We start from the raw sequence: 21484 nt of genomic DNA, 5'->3' as shown, positions 1-21484 counted from the left end.
ATTTTCCTTCCATCATGATAAAATGTTTTCGTATATAAGAAAATGTACTTTGTTCCCACTGGAAAAGACAAAGATTCGATTTAGAGGGGGAGAAGGAGTATTTGGTGAGTAGAGATTGGACAAATAGGGGAGCTGCTCAAGACTCTTGATTGACAAATACCGATGGTGTCTCCCCTATACGGTGGGGCTGTCAGCACTAAACTGGAACTGCAGGGTTGTGTGGTCAGTGCCTTCATTGAGTAATGCTGGCTTTGTGAGGCATTTGGTGGCGGGGGGAGGGGGGGTCCAATATACTTCCAGTTATGTATATTGAGATATGAACTGTAAATTGGTTAGGGATTGTAGAAAGTTCTTCTTTTGGTCAAATATCTTTAACCAGTTTGTAACCTGTAAGAAAACTGCCCCTTAAACATAAAATGTCAGTCATTTTGTACCTTTCCTTGACTCCTGCATCTTCATTTGTCCCAATAACGTTTGCATATAGACTGAATTTTTCACTCATGGGGTGCCTGGGTGGCTCAGTCGGTTAAGCTTCCATCTTCCGATTCAGGTCATGGTCTCGCAGTCTGTGAGTTCAAGCCCTGCGTCGGGCTCTGTGCTGACAGCCCAGAGCCTGGAGCCTGCTTGAGATTCTATCCCCTCTGCCTCTCTGTCCCTCCCCCCATTGTGCTCTCTCTCTCTGTCAAAAATAAATAAGCTTTTTAATTTTTTTAATGTTTTGATTTATTTTTGAGACAGAGAGCATGAGCAGGGGAGGGGCAGAAAGAGAGGGAGACACAGAATCTGAAGCAGGCTCCAGGGTCTGAGATGTCAGCACAGAATCCGACATGAGGCTCGAACTCATGGACTGTGAGATCATGACCCGAGCTGAAGTCGGACGCTTAACCGACTGAGCCACCCAGGTACCCCAACAATAAATAAACTTAAAAAAATTTTTTTACACTGAATTTTTCACTCAGAATGGACAGCCACTGTCAGTGTATTTTATTGCAAGTGACCTTTTCAGAAGTGCAGAAAGTTGCAAAAGTTAGGGAAGCATGTTTATATGTCCATGCAACCTTTTCCATTTATTTCTGTATATGTATAGGTTACTATTTTTTGGCTAAGGAGCTGGTGATTCCAGATTGATGCAGGTTTCTGATGGCCACAGGTGGCCAGTCTCATTTATCTATCTTTTATGTAGTATAACTAAAGTTCCTGGAGAAAAAAGAGATTGTGTAAACATAGCATGCTGAGATCTAAACATTTTAACAGGGGCACAAAACTCTTTGCGACCTGTAAACCAACACAGTATGAAAATCTGATGTTCTCTATGATGGTTTCTCTGTTCTTAGTAAATCCAGGTCATCCTGATTTACTGTAACCCTATGGTTAGAAGGAACCAGTGAGTATTCTCCCAACACAGCATCACATATCATGCAACTTGATAAACCTTGGTGAAGGTCCTTCTGTGTAGAAAGAGCTTGTTGAAATCATATCAGAATATTGCCTGTTTTTACTTTTTCATTAAGGGAGGAAGACCAGAGCTTGGTGGTTCTTGAAAGCCTCTTAGGGATAGGTGCCCTGCCTGGTGGTTTATATATGGAACGAGATGGAAAATGTATTGTTTATAGAACTGGTTCCACAACTGCTTTTACAAAGCAAAAGATAAGGATGTGGGTATCAGTGGGTACCCAAGCATCCCCCCTACAAAACAAAACAAGATACTGTGTAGCTCTGCAGAAAAAAAACCTGTACAAACACACATCATACGTGCACGAAGTTTTTGTTTTGTGTGTGTATGTTTTGTATCAGAGGGAATGGGTAAGTTAGAGCGAAAGAAAGAAAAACAAGAGGGAGTCAGAGAACAGTCACTAGTCGGAGAACAGAAGACCAGGTGCTGTGAAGGACAGAGGACCATTGAAAACCTCCCTGTGGAAGGAGAACTGAAAGGACTTTTAAGGGTGGGAATATATAATGTGAGGTTTTTTCATTGTTTTGCTATTCAGTAGGCAATGCAAGTTTTCCTTATGCCTTTCAAATCTTCAGCAAAGTGTACCTATCCTGCATGCTGGATGAGCCCTTCCCCTTCTACCCTGGTGGACTGAAAGTTAACATGGTATATACACAGCAGAAATGTGTGTATAGGATGTTGAGACCTCAGAGACAGAGGTACTCACTCTGAAGTAATTACTCCTGTCCCTTATCCACGCGCCCAACGTAAACTTCTACATCACTATCACAACAGTTTCCTTCTAGGAGTTTCTGAAGTCTTGATGAGGGATTTGGAATTTCCATAGGTTGGAATTGGGAGTAAGGTCTTTTTCTTTAAGAAACTTTCTTTGATCCCAGTTTCCATCCTGCCTGCTGCCCCATCTTTTTGCTTTTATTCATGGCAAAACTTCTTAACTTCTTAATTGTGATTACTGTCCTCGTTTACATTTGCTCACCTGGCATACCTTCCTTAACCTCCTCCACAGAAGGCTTTCATGCTCACTATTCCACAGAGGTTGTGTTTATCAAGGTCAGCCTTGAACTCCATTTTGTTAAGTCCAGTGTTCTTATCTTCTGGGACCTCTCAACAGCATTGAGCGTTGACCACACCTTTCTCTTTTAAACACATTATTTTCTTGCCTTTCCCTATTTCCTGATTGTCTTTCTTCGTCACTGCCGGTCCTGCCCAGGCTCCCTAGCTGTTTTTCTTTCTCTTTTCACATTTTTAAAGGTTAGAGTGCTGCAGAGCTCTGCCCTGGATCCTGTTTCTTTGTTCACCTACATATACTTTTTAGATGCCTTCATATCATGTAGGACTTTCACAGCACTCCGTCGATACTTTCTCAGTTTCTATCGAGTACAGTATTTTTTTCTGAGCTTCTGAATCCTATCAAACTGACACCCACATGTAGATGTTTAAGAGGCATTTCATATTAACATGTTTAAGAATGACCTCTGGATTTCTTTCCATGTTGGTAAACTTCCTCTTTCAATTTTCCCCATCTCAGCAAATGAAAGCCTCATCTACCCAGTTTTTCAAGCCAGAAAGCTAGGAGTTATACTGGACTCCTTTCCTTCTCTTGCCCCTCCACCTTCAGTCCAAACACCAGTCTTACTCTACCCTCTACATCCTGTCCTAAATGTGTGCACTTCTGCCCATATGCTTTATTACCAAACTACTAGACCCCTGACACCACACTGGACTTTGTGTTCCATTCTTGCTCCACTATAACTCACTCTTCATTCAGTAGCCAGAGCAAAGTTTTAAAAATAAGAATTTTCAAATATGCTTAAACTTCTCATGTAGTGTCCTATTACACAGAAAATCAAATCCATACTTACTTTTATATGAAACCCTATGTGGTTATTCTCCTTCCTGTCCCTATTACTTTGTCTTGTACCAATTCCATCCTTGTCCATTATGTGGTGGCCACACTGACTTTTGGAGGTTTTTTATTTTTTTTCCCCCCATTCAACATGCTTGTTTTCCCATAGGACCTTTGCGTGAGCTCTGTCTCAGAAGTTTTTTCCTCTTGATATCCCCATAACTGGCTCTTCCTTTGTCATGCAGGTGTCAACCTAAAAATGATAGGCCCAGAGAGACTTTCTCTGATTTGTATAATTAGCCACCCATTATCCTATCTCCTGGTTGTAATTCTTTATCACTTATCACCATGCAGAATTTTCATTTTTTATATGTGATTTTCAAAAATTGTCTCTTATTAGAACGTAACATCCGGGAGCCGCAATCTTTTCCCGTTTGCTCACTACCTATCTTGGCTATTTAAAACAGCCAAGGGCAGGGGGCAGGAGGGGTGGGGGCTGTGGGGTGAGGTAGAGAACATAGCTGGGCAGAGAGCAGTGCTCAGCAAATGCTTATTGAATGAAGGAATGTGCAAAACTACTTAGGCTTGCGCTATGTACCTCTCTAAATTTCATTTATATAAAAATGGCTCATATCTGCTGTATCGTTAACTGTTAGATTATTGAGGACACCAAATTTTATATGTGAAAACATTTATCGTGGCACTGTCATAAGTGCCATCAGGATAGGATGTTCTGCAGTGAAAACCCCAAATATTACTGATTTAAAATAACAACGTTTTGTTTGCTTTTCACTGGTCAACAGCGTGCTCTGCTTGCTGTGAAAACCCCAAATATTACTGATTTAAAATAACAACGTTTTGTTTGCTTTTCACTGGTCAACAGCGTGCTCTGCTCATCATAATTACTACTGATTGTAGTAATCATAATACTGACTGATGGAATAGTCAGTATTGGGAATATTGCCAAGATGGGGAAAAGAGAGCCTGGAGGGTCTTGTAACAGTTGTTATATGTTCTTGTCAGGGAGTAACAACATACCCTTTCTATCCTCTGCTAGTTGACTAGAACTAATCACCAGTACCTAACTAACTACAAGGCGATGAGGAAATACAATTCCTACTTTGTGCTTGGAAGGGTTAGAAAACCAAAATATTTGGTGAACAGTGCTAATGAATACCATAGTGACTTACACTTAATAGATTCTCAACAAACTTTGTTTCCTTTGACACGAGAAGCTGTTCATTAAAATAACCTTTTTTTTTTTTTTTTTAAACAGCAGTTCACAATGTGCTGGGGAAAGTAGTCTCAAAAGGATAAAGATATTAAGCACTTCTGTACTAAGTGCTCTGATGGGAGGACAAGCAAAATGCAATAAGGAAAAGGTGCTTGATTTCTAGAACAGAGTGTCTGGAATATTTTTTGCAAACCAAGAGGAGCTATTGGAGTTTCCTGGGGCTTGTTAGCATGCACTGAGTGGATTAGCTTAGGATTTTACAGTGTGGAATGTGGATCTAGTGAGGAGAGCTAAGAGACAAGCATTCTCCCTGCCATTTCTCCTCTAGACCAGATTCCAAGGCCTCCATTAGGTGCTTTCATATTAAGCTGGAACCCTGATGTTTACCTTGGCATCCTGAAAGTGAGCCTGTTAGGGCAAAGGTGCTCTTCACTCTCCAAGGTAGATCAGGTCCCCACCGCCAATCTCTCTCATTTCTTTATTGGCAAAGAAGACTTCTTCCTCTAAGTGATCATTTGCATGTGGTAGTAAGTAAGGTATGTACTACCTATCGGCCACTGTAAGATGTCTTTTCAGATGTTTCATTTTCCAAAGATAAATTTCTGGGAGAAATTGACAGGCCTGAAGACATCCTTTGTTTGCCCCACGTTCCTGATGGAGCGTTTCTCATTATTGGCATTCCTGAATTCCAAAGATCATCCTAGCCTCTGTCCTGGATCAGTTTCTCTGTCACTGTTGAGTTGGTCTTCTAAGTATGTCTAGGTCACTTTTTTCTTTCTTTTAGGATGCCATTTAGCTTCCTAGAAGTCAGTAGGAATACTGAAAAGTTGTATTCAACCAAAAATTAGCCTAGAGTTAAAGATGATCTAGTAACTTTGGTAATAGATTGATTATTCAATAACCGATTGCTTCATCCATTCATGAATCTGATGCATAATTAGTGTCAGTCATGAGTGTTAGGAAATGTGGTGGTTGAGAATAGTGATAAATGACCTCTGTGCCCAGAGAGTTCATGGTTAATGAGGCAACATCTTCACATGAAAAAACTCAAATGTACATTCACTCTCAAAAATATTCCAGTGTTTGCCAAATCAATCCCTCTTGAAAGTTTTAGTAGAATTTACTTGAGTATTGGGTGTTTAATCCCATGTTAGCTGTTTGTCTCTTACAAGTTTCAAAGGAGAAATCCTGAAATAACTGTTCCAGGGTTTATGCCGATAACCACAGCCCTTTCAGAAAGGTTGCACCTGAGACAATAAATAGATGCCAAACCTGATGCCGGAGGGGAAAGACAGTATGTCAAACAGAAAAGAAGCTTTAACTCTTTCGTCCTTCTTTATCTTGTTAAAATTGAAAAAGAAATTCTATGTCATGGGATAATAAAGTTAGGAGGGTTCAACACTGAGAATGCTTGCCTGTAACTTAAAATGTACTGTAATTTCATTTTTACCCTTAGAGGCTGGGGATTCCCTGACATGACCATATATTATAGACGAGGCTCTGTACTTTTTTCTAGGAAAGTTTCCATTGCCCTTTGAAAGGGTGAAGTCTGAAGCATTGGACTCTTGACACTGGACTAGTTTTTTGCCTTAGAATCTGTGTGAGTCTAAATCACTTTCTCTCCTGTAAGGGAACCCCGAGTTGCCCTTGCTCTTTTGTGAATTTTGAAACGGGAGGATTCCCTGAAATTGACTTGGTGGGGTGCTTTTTATCTTCTCTGTACCTTTTGATTTTTGGAGTGGTCAGCCTGCTTGATTTATTGGTCTCTGACCTTCATTTATCCCCAGTTAAACTCCCTATGTTGAGGTTGTTTGATAAGACGTTATCATTGGATACTCAGGCAGCTTTAAAGGAGGATACTTGTGATTTATGACAAAAGCCGCAGCAATAAGACAGGTACTTGACAGTAATGGGGAAGCATTCATTTTTATGCCAAAAACTTCCCATGAAGGTAAGAAATAAAGGGAACAAGTGAGATAACATATATCCCATGTGATTTCTATTACCTCACTAAAAGGATTTTTATTTTCTTGATATCGGCAAGGAAGTGTATGTTTGAAATACTTCAAGTAAGCTTAGTTGAAGTTAGAGATAAATAATAGTCTATTAACTTAATGGTTTAAGTTAAGTACCTTGTAATGAAAAGAGGTGAGGCAACAGTTTAAAACACTTAGGAGAAAAAATTAACTGTTAGAAATTTTAAACGTTTTCTGGAAAATGCTTTTTTCCTAACGATGATACACAGAACACTTTAACTATGAGGTACCTGATTTTTTATTTATTGAGCAGAGCCATATGAAATAGGGCCAAAACACAACATTCTGCAACTTGAAAGAGCATGGTAGTAAATTTCATACTGATTATCCTTACCTATAAAACACACAGCATGTGCTTGTTTTGGACATGCTTGTTCTTAATGACTTTTGACTATTTGGCAGCATTAAAGGGACAGATAACTAATTGCTTGGTTCTCAGTCTCAGAAGAGGTGATCCAGGTTTAAGAATGACATTCCAGCTATGGATCTGTAGACTGCCTTCACTTTAGTGGAAAATGCTGTATCAGATGCTTTAGGATGCAAATCTACTTTTTATTAAAGATGACCAAGAACATTTATTGATATATTGAATAAGGAGAGTCAAAATAAGACCTGTACTTTTGGATATTCCATAACCCAGCCAAAAGCTCTGATAATCAATATGAGACATTTTCCCTTTGTTTTGATTTGTTTGGCCAGTATGTCCTTTTTTTCTTCCCTTACTTTAAATAAGTGGTTGACGGTGTTACCTACCTCCCCATCTAGAGGAGCGATGTGACAGTACAAAAGCAGGATTCCAAAATCCTAATGTTTTAGTGCTGAGGTTCTCAGCATATATACATATATATACATATACATACGTATATATGTGTGTGTATATATATATATACATACGTATAAGTATATACGTATATATATATATGTATACACATACATACATACATGGAGGAAAAAGTCAGTATTGGGATCTACTCCTAGAACTTTGGATTTTCATTTGGTGTAGGATTGAGACCTGGCTTCAGTTTGTTTAAAGGTCCAGGTAATTCTGTTATGCAGTCTGCTTTTTGTAAATCAGAGAATGTCAGAGAAGAATCCAAAGGGAGGAGAATTGTCCTTTCTACTATAGACTGGAAAAACCAGAGTGGGTAGTATAGGGTCAGGAGGTAATGAAGGAAGAGACTTGGACAGTTTCTGGAGGAAGGGCCCTGCCTCCAGGGCTGCATTCTGGGATATGTAAGACAACATCTTAGCAAACAGAATCCAACAGTACATTAAAAAAAAATCATTCACCATGATCCAGTGGGATTTATTCCTGGGATGCAAGGGGAGTTCAATATTCACAAATCAATGTGATATATCACGTCAAGAAGAGAAAGAATGAAAAGCATATGATCGTTTCAACAGATGCAGAAAAAGCATTTGACAAATTACAACATCCATTCGTGATGAAAACCCTCAACAAAGTAGGTTTAGAGGAAACATACCTCAATATAATAAAGGTCATGTATGAAAAACCCATAGCAAATTTCATATTCGGTGGGGATAAACTGAGTGTTCCCCTTGAGGTGAGCAGCAAAAAAAGGATGTCCACTCTCACCACTTTTACTCAACATAGTACTGGAAGTCCAACGCATGGCAACCAGACAACAAAAAGAAATAAAAGGCATCCAGATCAGGAAGGAAGAAGTAAAAGTTTCTCTATTTGCAGATGACATGATATTATATAGGAAAAAAAAAAAAAAAAAAAAACAACCCCACGAGCGGCACCTGGGTAGTTCAGTCGGTTAAGTGTCCGACTATGGATTTTGGCTCAGGTAATGATCTCACGGTTCTTGGGATTAAGCCCCACGTCAGGCTCCACACTAACACCATGGAGCCTGCTTGGAATTCTCTCTCTCTCCCTCTCTCTCTGCCTCTCCCTTGCACTCTCTCTCTGTAAACACACACACACACACACACACACACACACACACACAAAACCATGAAAGACTGCCAAAAAACTGCTAGAACTGATAAATGAATTCAGTAAAGTTGCAGGATACAAAATATGTAGAAATTTGTTGCATTTCTATACAATAATAATGAAGTAGAAAGAGAAATTAAGACAACAATCCCATTTACAACTGCACCAAAAGTAATAAGATACCTAGGAATAAACCTAACCAAGAGGTGAAACTATACTCTGAAAACTATAAAACATTGATGAAAGAAATTGAAGACAATGCAAGGAAGTGAAACGACTTTCCATGCTCATGGATTAGAAGAAATATTGTTAAAATGTCTATACTACCCAAAGCAGTCTAACATTGAATGCAATCCCTGTCAAAATGCCACCAGCATTTTTCACAGAACTAGAACAAAAAAGTATTAAAATGTATATAGAACCTGAATTGCCAAAGGAATTTTGAAACAGAAAAGCAAAGCTGGACTTTTTGCAGACTTCAGGTTATATTACAAAGCTGTAGTAATCAAAACAGCATGGTGGTGGCATACACACACACAAAAAGATACATAGATCAGTGGGACAGAAGAGAAAACCCAGAAATAAACTCACAACTATATGGTCAATAAATCTTTAACAAAGGAGGAAAGAATATGCAAAGGGAAAAGACAGTCTCATCAACAAATGTTGTTGGGAAGAATGGACAGCAACATGAAAAGAATGAAACTGAACCACTTTCAAATTCAAATTGGATTAAATACCTAAATGTGAGACCTGAAACCATAAAAATCCTTGAAGAAAACACAGGCAGTAGTCTCTGTGACATTGGCCATAGCAGTATTTTCTAGGTATATCTCTTGAGGCCAGGGAAACAAAAGCAAAAGTAAACTTTTGGGACTACATCAAAATAAAAAGCTTCTGCACAGCAAAGGAAACAATCAGCAAAACTAAAAGGCAACCTGCAGAATGGGGGAAGATATTTGCAAATGACCTGTTAAAGGATCATTATACAAAATATATAAATAAATGATACAGTTCAACCCCTAAAAAGCAAATAATTCAATTAAAAAATGGGAAGAAGTCATGAATAGACATTTCTTCAAAGAAGACATCCATCTGGCAAACAGATATATGAAAAGATGCTCAACATCACTCATCATAAGGGAAATGCAGATCAAAACCACAATGAGATAGCACCTCACACCTGTCAGAATGGCTACTAATAAAAAAAAAAAAAGAACGCAAGTATTAACGAAGACATAGAGAAAAAGGAACCCACTTGCACTTTTGGTGGGAATGCAGACTAGTGCAATGGCTGTGGAAAACAGTAAAGAACTTCTTCAAATCACATTACTGGATATTTACCCCCAAAATACAAAAACACTAATTTGCACCCCTCTATTTATTGTAGGCTTGTTTACAATAGTCATATTATGGAAACAGCCCAAGAGTCCATTGATAGATGAATGGATAAAAAGGTGGTGTATGTATACCATAAGTAAGCCACAAATAAGACTGAAATCTTGCCATTTGCAACAACATGAATGGAGCTACAGCATAAAATGCTCAGTGAACTACTAGGACAGTCAGAGAAAGACAAATACTGTACGATTTCACTCATGTGGAATTTAAGAAACAAATGAGCAAAAGAGGAAAAGAGAGACAAAGCAAGATACAGACTTTTAACTACAGAGAACCAATACAGAGAACCAGAGGTGAGGTAGGTGGGGGGATGGGTAAAATAGGTGATGGGGATTAAGGAGTGCACTTGTTGTGATGAGTACTGGCTGATGTATGGAATTGTTCAGTCACTATATTGTACACCTGAAACTAATATAACACTGTATGTTAACTATACTGGAGTTACAAATAAAAAATAGGACTGAAGAGAGAGAGAGGCTATGGGATGCCTCTGTTGGTGGGGCCTTTTGAGGAGATTCTGAATCTTCTGTGACATGATTGTTGTAATGCTTAAAGAGCTCGAAAGATAGATGACCTCTCTGGGGCGACCTGTGTTCTCTGGGTAAAGAAGTAGACTTCTTCTCTGCCAGTGTCTTGCTCATTTGGAGTCCCCTAGAGTCATGACACAACCTGATGGAAGAAGAGAATTCTCAAAATGACCGAGACAGCATTTATACGACCCTATTTGTCCAGAAGAATATGAGAAAAATTCATTAAGTTGAGGAAATTATAGAAACATACATTACTTGCACATATGTTTGTGACTAGGCTTCCTTCCCTGCCATGGCATGTGAAAGAAACAAAGTCAACAAAAGGAGAAAAAAGGGAAAAAATGAAGAGACTCCTCATTGTGTAGGGTAAAAATTCATGGAACTTTTGGTGTTCGAGGGCAACTTCAGTTTTCCATATGTAATCCTGGAAAAGTCAAAGGCCAAATATTTATTGCATTTAGTAATAGTAGTGTTAAAATAATGCTAAAGTGTTTTTTTTTTAATTAGCAAATATATCTTAGGATCCCGAAAGGCATTTCCCTTGAGGTTTCAGGGTGAAAATAAATCTGAAGGATTTGTGCAGTGTTTGGCTTCTTTGCAAGGTTTAAATGGGAGGGAGTTCTTATACCAGCACTATTGTAAAGTATCTAGGACAATTGACTGCTGAAGAGCAGCTAGGATGAATGATGGGGCTTGCCCCCAGGGTGTTTGTGCACAAACCTATTAAGTACTGTGTTGCCCTTGATCCAAGTTCATCAGGAAGCCTTGTTACTATTTCTGTACACTCTATTGTTGGAATTGTGCATGCAGAATCGCAATTAAGCTTTCACATAAAAGGAGTTTGATTAAGGATGCGTTAGCACTTATGACATTATTGAGGCTGGTCTTGTAACCCTGCTGTGTCCACATTTGAGTGGACACAATAAATAGACATTTCTCTTTAATAACCTAATAAGCTATCTTATATTCTTTGTTTCCATCTCAAAGATTTTGATAAATGCATATGCATAGGTATTTCTATACTTTTTAAAGGTATAGTGAGGCATTTTAGGATTTTTTTCAGGGTAATTGAGAATATATTACTTATTCTTGGGCCGGAGTGAAAGCTCTAAATTTTCATGGTTAAAAATCTAGTGTATAAATTAGTGTATAAATTTTACAGGCTGAAAGCTTTGGCTCTGCCACTTACTTGCTTTATGAATTGGAAAACCACTTGAGTTCTCTGCTGCTTCTTCAGTATCCTCTATACATCCTCACAGAGTTGTGAAGGATAAAGTAGGACAGTGTAGGCATATCAGTTCAGATAATTGTAGCTGAAAGAATGAAAAAAAAATAGACTCCACTGGCTTAAATGATAAATATATTCTCTCATAACAAAGTCTAGAGGGACAGTGTTTCCAGAGTTAGTTAATTCAGCTGCTCCATAACATCATCAGCAACACAGATTTTTTTTTGAGTTTTTATTTTCAGCATGGTAGTTTGAAACTTGATATAGCTCCCTTCAAGGTCTCAAAAGGGCTAAGTAACTCCAAGCATCACATTTTGACATAATTGTGTCCCAAAGTCAGAAGGGAAAGAGGATTCCCTTTTTAGAATACTTTTTTTTTTTTTTTAATATCAAAGAGAACTTTATCAGAAGGCTGTCCCCAGCAGATTTGTTTTCATGTTTCATTGGTCAAAACTGTTTAATATACCTACTAATAAAACATGGAAAAAAAGAAATAGCTTGAATCAAGATTTATCCCTAAGTTTGGGGTAGATCTCAGCTTCCTTTTTAGTACTTAGCTAACTGATATCTAAATGAATTTGTGTTCCATTGTCAACAAAGGGGAAGGGGGTGTGTGTTTTTGTGCACACATGTGTGTTTATATGGATCTACAATTGTGTAGGCAACTGGCAGCGTCTATTAAGAGAATAGTCAGAGTCTTGAAAACACTTGCAAGCTTAGGAGTGACTAAAAGAGATGTAATTAGGTATGTGATTCTGTGTGTGTGTATCTATCTATCTCTATATATATACACCATATATTTACATATATTTTAATCACCCATTTCTGGAGATGGTTCAACAAATAGGCACCTTCATACATTGCTGACAGGAATGTTAATTGATAGAAACTTTCTTGAAAGCAATTTGGCCGTTTATCAAAAGGCCTAGAAATATTTATAGCGACTTATTCTAAGGAAACAATCAGTCACAATTACCTGAGAAGATTTTTATTAGAGCCATGTATTCCATTTATTTATAAGAAAAGAAACTGAAAGCAGCCTAAATATAAACTAATGGAAGTTTGATTAAATAAATGACAAGATTGCCATATATGGAAATACAATGAATATTAAAATAATTTTAGAAGAATATTCTGTGTCAATGGAAAATTCTCACTGTGTATTATGAAATTCAAAGCAGCATGTGTACTGCTTTCCAATTAAAATAGTAAATAAAAATTATGTATGAACACACATAATCCCACACACACATACACAGACACACAGAAACTCAGGCAAGGAATAGCCCCCAAAGAAATAGGTAACAGAGTACCTGAGTGGATGGGTATATATGATATCTTTTCTTTATACTTTTTATTGTCCAGATTTTCTATGGAATAGAATATGATGCTCTGAATCTGCATCGTGTTTTAATATCAGAACAATGTTAATCACAATAACAGAAAATGCTAGACAAAGGTAACATAAGTTGATTTTGTCCAAATCCTCTCTCATCCTACTAAGTTAAATTTTTAAAAATGTTTATGACTTGGTAGTGCTAATGCCTTTTGTCCTTAGTGACATAGATGATGGGTCTGAAGTAAAGAGACGTAAAGCAGTGGCTTTGCTTCAGCATATTTCTGGAGAATTTGGCCAACATGACAGTTAAAGGACTCTTGGAATTCTGATGCTGGATCCTGGAAGGTGACCTGATGGGTAAGTTCCACCTGCCCAGAAGGACTTCTAGGTTCAGGTGTGGTCCAGTTCTTTTCTGCACTGTGACCAAGACAGAGATGCAGAGGGGAGATGGAACAGGCCTGGGATTTTCCACGGCAAAGCAACCACTGGATGAGAATCCAGCAACATAGATTCTAGTCCTGATCCTGCTACCAGCTCACTGAATGAATATCACCAACTCATCAGTTTTCTTTGGACCTTAAAAAATCAAGGTTAACTAGCTCAATAGGTTTTAGTCAGAGAAGCTGGGATTCCAAATAAGTTTTCTTTTGAAAAGAGTTTAATAACAACCTTGCAAACTACTATTCTAATTCCTTAATTATGTAAGATATGGTTCCTGACCTCGAGGAGGTTATGGTCTCTTTGGGGGACATAAAATTTACATTTAAGGAGAATAATTTTATAGGGCATATAACTAAATGTTAAATTGTGAGGTATGGGCAATAAACGTGGGGAAGAGCCTTGGTGCCAGAATAAAGGTATTAATTACTACGTGGTGGACAGATGTGTTTTCCACAGGAAGGTGTTTGAAGGCGTTTGACTTTCATGTTGGGTGGGAAATTCCAAAAGAAGAATTGAGAAGTAATAGGATACCTAGTGTTTTAGAAATAGATCCATCTCTGTGTTTGTTGATCTACAAAATGACCTAGTACTTGCCTGTGTAGAAGTGGAAAGGAAGAAGGCTCTGAGTCAGACAGGCTTGGCTTGCTGCCTTAAGTCCAGGCATTTGTTAGCAGTATCATCTTGAATCAACTTCTGACACATCTTTCTCCCAGAATTGCAAGGAGCAAATGCAGTAATATTTATAAAGTGCTTAGAAGAGGGCTCTGCACAAAGCAAGTGTTCAATAAATGGTAGCCATTACTGTGTCTATTTACAGGTGAGGAATTTGACTTGAGAATGTAGGGAGGTTAAGGAATTACCCATAATCACAGGCTAGAGAGTAGCAGAGCAGAGATAGAAATGCAGGAGTTCTAATTCCAGAGATTCAAATGCAGCCTCTGTTCAGAGCTCTTTTGAAGATGCCTTCAAAATGGTAATGCAATATGGTCTGCAGCTGCTTGGTAACAAATGACCATTGTTATTTTTTATATATTTTTTAACTTGGTAAAAATGTTCATTTTAAAATATAATTTATTGTCAAATTGGCTTACATACAACACCCACTGCTCATCTCAACAAGTGCCCTCCTCAATGCCCATCACCCACTTATTAGAAAGAAGGAGCCTGAGGTTTGGGGCCAAGAGAATCCTATTTTATTCTCAAGTCTGCCATTTACAAGTTTTTGGGATCTTGGGGAGATCCTTTCAGTGTTCCATGTCTCAGTTTATAACACCAAGAGAGAGGGTTGTGTTTAAGGTTGCAACATATGGAAGAGCCTAACCCAATGACTGACTTTATGTGGTGCTTAATATTGAAGCCCTAAAACCTGTTTGCGGAATTTCCTTATCCTCCCTCTTCTCATCAAATGGCTCGTGAAGCACTTCAGAGGACACCATGGTACCTTGGAATACATTTGGAAAGCTGCTTGTCCTGAGAAACTCAATCTCTATAGACAGTGTCCAGATTCTCTGGATGTACAGACTTGTTGTCAGATGCTTCATGCTGATGGGCTAAGGAGACCATTGAGAAGTAGATTTTCCAGTTGGCTTATAATGAGCAAGGAATAAATTCTTTTATTTCAAGGAAAATAATTGCCTTCTGGAGTTATTAGTTGTAAGTTGCTGTAGACCAGAGCTCTGGAATATGTTCTGTAAATTATCTTTAAAAAGTTAAGTTTGTTTCCTGAAAAGGGAAGCCCCGTAAACTGTGAATGCCATTGGTATTTATCAGACCAGATGGCTGGCATCTAGTTACTCCTTTAGGGTGGCCATAGGACACATTGCTTTCAGGAGGAGCATGGAAGGTCAGAAGCTTGGTGTACATTGGAACCCAGGATGGGGACTTTGGCAGTTGAAAAATGTCCTTCGAGGGAGTTTGTAGCACACAGAGAGATGTATTAAGAAAACACCAAGTTTAATAAAATTATAAAAGAGATCATAATTATAATATATTTATGTTGCAGTAACATTAAGATATTCAGATAGCCCTGTTTGGAATATTTCTTCCCATATAGTTTTTCTATGTCTATGTCTGTATTCTACATTCTGAAATTCACATTGCAGCTACCAGTTGATAGTTTAATTTTTCTACTTATTTCATAAGCATTGCCCAGATTAGTAAAGTTACTTAAAAAATACAACTGTTCATGGCTACAAAATATACTTTGCTATGGATGCATGATTATAGCTTTCACCATTTGGAGAAGTATTAACATCCAGTTGCCTCTGTGTCTTTGTTTAGCTTTATCACATGCATGTTTTTATTTTTCCTCTGTTATGATAGTGGTCAATGCTTTCCTCACTTTAGCTTAGGAGTGATTTATAACCCAAAACTCAAAGCAGCCCTACCCAAGGGGTATACATACTTAAGGATTCATGGAGAGAGAGAGAGACGTCAGCTTCTCAGGTTTTATTCATTAAGGGACATTTCAGGGAGGAGTAGATCCCTAAAGAGCTGTGAAATATTAGCACATACCTTGGTGGTATAAGGACCCTGCCTAGTTATGTAAGAAAGACTTTGTAACAAGACAGAGGTGCTCCAGTAAGCCCCTGCCTTGTTTATGATGTATATTTTCCAAATTGATATTTGAATTCTTTGTCCTTTAAAATTCAAAGAGTATGTATATACTAGATCAGCTAGCAATTTTTCCCCCCTTATGACATTAATTTTCCCATTCTGATTGGTAAGCTAAATGTAGAGAAAGCATTAAAGTATCAGAAGGTTCAAATAGCTGGGATATTAGAGACCTAAAAGACATCAGAAAATGCTTTCAAGTTATAGTCATTTGAGTATGAATTTTGATGAATTTTTGAGGCAGTGTGCCCAGAGAGATCTTGGTTATGGATTATCCAAAACCTTAGGAAATTTTCTCATCAAGAAAGCTATTTTTCCCCCCAAAGCAGGTAGTCCTTTTAACTTCGTTATGTTAAAAATGTGGCATCGATCAGAGGAGGCAGATATCATCCCTGCCTATTAGTGAGGTAGGGAGGATAAAGGGATAATTCCCGTCTCACCCAGAGAGTGTATGGTATTAAATGACATTCATGTCATAGCCACCTAGGCTGAGCAGCTTACAGTGGAGGGGAGGGAATCAAGTGTAAGTATATCCTGTGATGATTTTCTTGGCCTCAAGCAAACTACTTATTTATTTATTTATTTATTTTTTTTAGGGCAGGTTGGAACAGCTTATGGCTTTGGAGCCAAGACATGAGGGAGGCTAGAGAGTTGTGCCCTTTATCTATTTTTAGGATTTAGAAAATCAACAAATCACAAAATAGCATTGGCATGGCTGTCATGTTTACCTTTCAACACTCCTGTAGTTTGTTTGTTTGTTTATTTATTTTCAGACAGACAGAGACAGTGCTAGTGGGAGGGGGCAGAGAGAGAGAGGGAGAGAGAGAATCCCAAGCAGGTTCCATGCTGTCAGCACAGATCCTGATATGGGGCTCAGACACACGAAACCGTGAAATGATGACCTGAGCCGAAACCAACAGTTGGACATTTCACTGACTGAGCTACTCAGGCTCCCCATTGAAGCTGCTGGAGTTTTAAATTTACTCTCATTTGTGTGTAATTTATTCTATTTCATCTCTTTTCATCTTTCTTCCTCTTAGCTCTCTACTTTGGGGCATATTATAGGATTTATCCTTAAATCTTATTTTCTTTACCTTTTATATTTGCTTCTTTAATGTGTGTGTAATTATTTATGGCTTAACCTGACAAATGATGGTTTAAATGAAAGACTGAGGGTCAAAAAGTGCTGTAAGACAGAAAAAGGAAGTATTGGCAAGGATGTGGAGAAATATGGAACTCTTCTGCACTGTTGGTGGGAATGTTAAAATTGTACAGCCACTGTGGAAAATTGACAGTTCCTCAAAAAATGAAAAATAGATAAAAAGTCATATCCAGCAATTCCCCTTCTAGATAGATACTCAAAATAATTGAAAGCAGGCTCTTAGAGATTTGCATACCCGTGTTCATAACAGCTTTATTCACTAGAGTAAAAATGTAGAAGCAACCTAAGTGTCCCTGGACTGATAATTGGAAAAGCAAAATGTGGTCTATACATATTATGGAATGTTATTCAGCCTTAAAAAGAAAGGAAATTCTGACACCTGCTACAATATGGGTAAACCATAGAGAGTATTATGCTAAGTGAAACAAACCACTCACAAAAAGACAAATATTGTATGATTCCAGGTATTTAGAATAGTCAGATTCATAGAGGCAAAGTAGAGTGGTAGTGCCCACAGGCTAGGTGGGAGGGAAGTTATTTAATGGGTATATAGCTTTAGTTTTACAAGATAAAAAGAGTTCTGGAGATGGATGGTGTTGCTGATCGAGCGCCAAGGTGAATGTCTTTAATACTAGTGAACCATACGCTTAAAACTAGGTAAGATGGTAAATTTTATGTTAGGTGTATTTTACCACAATTTTTAAAAATTGGGGGAAAATGCCATTGAGGAGAGATCACTTTTACTAAATCAGCTTTGGAAATAATACGTACCGTGGTTTTCCTTAGCACGTATTACGCATCAGCTTTTTAAGCTCAGGTAACGATTTGTTCATTCCTTACTTCATTCATTCATTCATTCATGAAACAAATGTCAATTGAGAAATTTAAGCATTGGGTATTGTTATAGAAGGCAGGCTTATATCAGGGAATAAAACAGAACTTTGTTATCAGTGGGGCACGTGTTCTAGTTGGGTGGAGTCAAACAATAAACAGGTAAATCTAGACTATGATAGGCAATGATAAGAACTCTGGAGAGAAATGAAGTGATGGGGGTGGGGGGCGGGGGAGGGAGATAGGTGTGCTGCATGGGCCATGATGCAGTTAAATTTTTTTTTTTTAATGTTTATTTCTGAGAGAGCCTGAACAGGAGAGGGGAAGAGAAAGATGGAGGCACAGAATCCAAAGCAGACTCCAGGCTCTGAGCTGTCAGCACAGAGGCGGATGTGGGCTCGAATTTGTGAACTGCGAAATCATGACCTGAGCCAAAGTCGGATGCCCAACCAACTGAACCACCCAGATGCCCCGTGATGCACTTTTATATGGGATGGTCTGGAAGGGTCTCCCTGAGAAAGAGCATATAAGCAAAGACATGAGAGAAGGGAGGGTGCAAACCACGCTGGTATCTGGAAGAGCGGTGTTCCAGGCTGTGGGCACAGCAAATGGAAAGAACAGTTGTCTACTCAATGACTCAGGATTAGATAGGAATGCTTATTCAATCAGTAAAATCTAACCTGCCTTTCTCTAGCCTACAAGTGTCTCTAGTATTCTCTGGTAGAATAAAGCACGGGGGATTCGTGGCCATTATTTGCCTCAGAGTCTCCTTTCCCAGGGTCATGGCTGTCTTCCTAAGAATTTAAGATGATAGAAGTCAGGCCATTGGATAAATGAGGCATTACTGTATTTTTCCTATAAATGGAAAGGGAAGCTTTAATGGCCCCAGCCATTACTAACTAGGACAATACCCTTTTTGAAGAACAGAGTTCAGGAAGAAGCACTTTGAACACAGCATGTAGGGAATTCAGTGCCCATGTCCCATTACTGTTGACAAGGCCCCCACATTTAATTCTACAGGGTAAATGTAGCAACTCTAGAGTCAGGGCCAAAAAATACCTCTAAGCAACCAGGGACCTGAAAGAGCCTTCTTTTGCTTTACGCGTACATTTTTAGTTTTCCATTTTCCCTGCTGTTGATAAATAATTCAGAAAAGAAAGGGATTTTACAGCCCCGACTTTTTCATGCAGAGGACCAATACATTATGCGATTGGTCCCTGAACACCCACAGACTTTTAAACAAGAAGGTCAGTAATTTGTATGTGCTGGTTGGCAGTATGTTCTTCGGGGCTTTGCAATCAATTGGCTTTGTTCTTGTAACTAGTAAAAGGGTGAGGACTACGTGTGTGAAATGCACAGAGCTAATGCTGTCATGTTGTCATGGTCCCTAAGTGGGCTTCTCAGCAACAGGTAGGCTGTGCAACTTAGCTAAGAAGGAAAAGATTATCTGGGACCTCTGATGATATCAGTTGTCTTGATGCCAAAGTGAACATGGCTGCAGTGCCACACTGAGCATCTGGGAACCAGTACCTGCTGGCAGGGAGGGAGAGATATCAGAATGCCTCACGTGGGAACTTTTTCCTCATGCAACTAGTCTGTGCATGCTAGCCCAAGTATGGTATCTATTTACTTCTGAAAATCATTTCTAATGTAAGTATAATAATGATATATAATACATAATATATATGTTTTTGTATGTATATAAGATATAAATTCATAAACTGACTTTAAAGACTAAATTATGTGGGTTTAAACGTTGGGTGATCATGTTTAGAAAGAATATTACTACTCATATGTTAAGCAAATAATTTGGGTTAGCGTTCACAGTGAATGCTGGTGATTAGTTTGCCACAGGAAATAGGGGAGAGAGGGGAAAAATCCAGACTAATACACTACATGCCCTTGGGCAGGTCATGTTACCTCTTTGGGTCTCAATTTAATCATCTGTAATAGAATATTAGATTATAAATTGACTTTCAGACATGCCATTAAATTCTTATGTCTTTGAAGTCAAGAATCATGGCCTTGCATTTCTTTATCCATAGTGCCTGCCATAATGATAGATACTTATTCTTCCCTTTCTCCTTCCTTCCTTCCTGTTTTATTTTTTAATAGCTAAATGCCTATGTTCAATCATTTAGAGCATTGCAATAGCATTGCAATAGCAATAGCAATTCATTGCATTCCAATAGAACTTTATTTTTATAGGTGCCTTTTAGTTTTGTATTTAAAACTTTTTAACAAATTGTTACAATAATGTGGACATCCTACTGACACTTTTTTTTCCTTTGGTAGTATTTGTTTCAGTGAATATTTATGTAACTTTTGCACATTGACTCAGGCCGTAATGATGTTTTATTAACTACTGTTGACTCGTGACTTGGAATTATCATACACATGATCAAAGAACCTTCCTTTGCACATCAGGAGATTTCTGTGAAGGAGAGCCATAGACATGGGTTCAGGATGGGCAGCTGGCCTCCCTTTTGAAGTCCTTTTCATGCTGCGTTTGTAGATGCTTTTGAATGCTTGCTGACAAATGTCACCCCTCTGGCATTTACCTTGCTTCTTTGTTTAAGCAGCGCCCACAGAGCCCAAACAGCCATACCACTGCTTTAAGTGTAATGGTAATGGGTTCCAGTTGGGCTTTTCCTCGAGGACTGGCCTGCATTGGGTGGGTAGGTGGGGAGAAGAGGAGATGAAAGTCCCCGAAGAATAGAAACTAAATATCAGAAGACCTACATTCAAGTCTCAGCTTTGGTTGTTACTAGTTTTAGGACTTTGAACAAAATGCTGTACATAACTATTCTCTTTCTTCTTGGCTAAATGAGGGAGGAGGCCTCTGGTTTAAGGTCCCTGGATTTCTGTGATTTTCAGTGTTGTGAGTCATCATGAAAGACAGAGGAAAGTACTTGAGATTGGGATGACTGAAGAAAATATTGAGTTGGTAGCTTTGGAGTTGAAATTGGATTTTGTGGTGATGGTTGGAACACTGACGATGGACCGGGCAGGAGTCAAAGCATGGATGGAGAAAGGCCCAAGGCAGTGGAGAGGTTTTAACTTACTGGCACAGACAGCTCTTGAAAGGGTGGGACACCCTTCACCAAAGACTTCTTTGCTGCTTTGGCTTTTTTGTTCTTAAATCCCTAATTTTGACAATTCTGATAATCACTTATTAAACAAAAAATATGTGTTGATTGTAAGCAGTGTTTCAGATTCTCATTTATGTGCTAAGAATAAAGTGTGGAGGGCACAGGGTCCCTGCTCTTGAATAAGAAACTTCTTAGAAATTTCAGCTACCTTTGTGATTAGTTATGATATCTGCTCTAGGGAATCGGCACAAGCCTGGAAGGTACTTGGGCACAGTTTTCAGGATCATTTGAGAGACGTGTATTTACAGGCTTCAA

At 38.5% G+C, this 21484-nt stretch overlaps 1 protein-coding gene across 2 annotated transcripts in view; it reads left to right on the top strand.

The window, feature by feature from the left end:
• NELL1 (neural EGFL like 1) overlaps positions 1–21484 on the top strand; it is an 875786-nt gene that overhangs the window by 408846 nt on the left and 445456 nt on the right. The gene's annotated exons all lie outside the window — the stretch shown is intronic.

Source organism: Panthera onca, chromosome D1 (assembly GCF_046562875.1).
Source record: "Panthera onca isolate mPanOnc1 chromosome D1, mPanOnc1 haplotype 2, whole genome shotgun sequence".
Classification (NCBI taxonomy): Eukaryota; Metazoa; Chordata; class Mammalia; order Carnivora; family Felidae; genus Panthera; species Panthera onca.
This window is presented reverse-complemented; position numbering and strand designations above follow the sequence as displayed.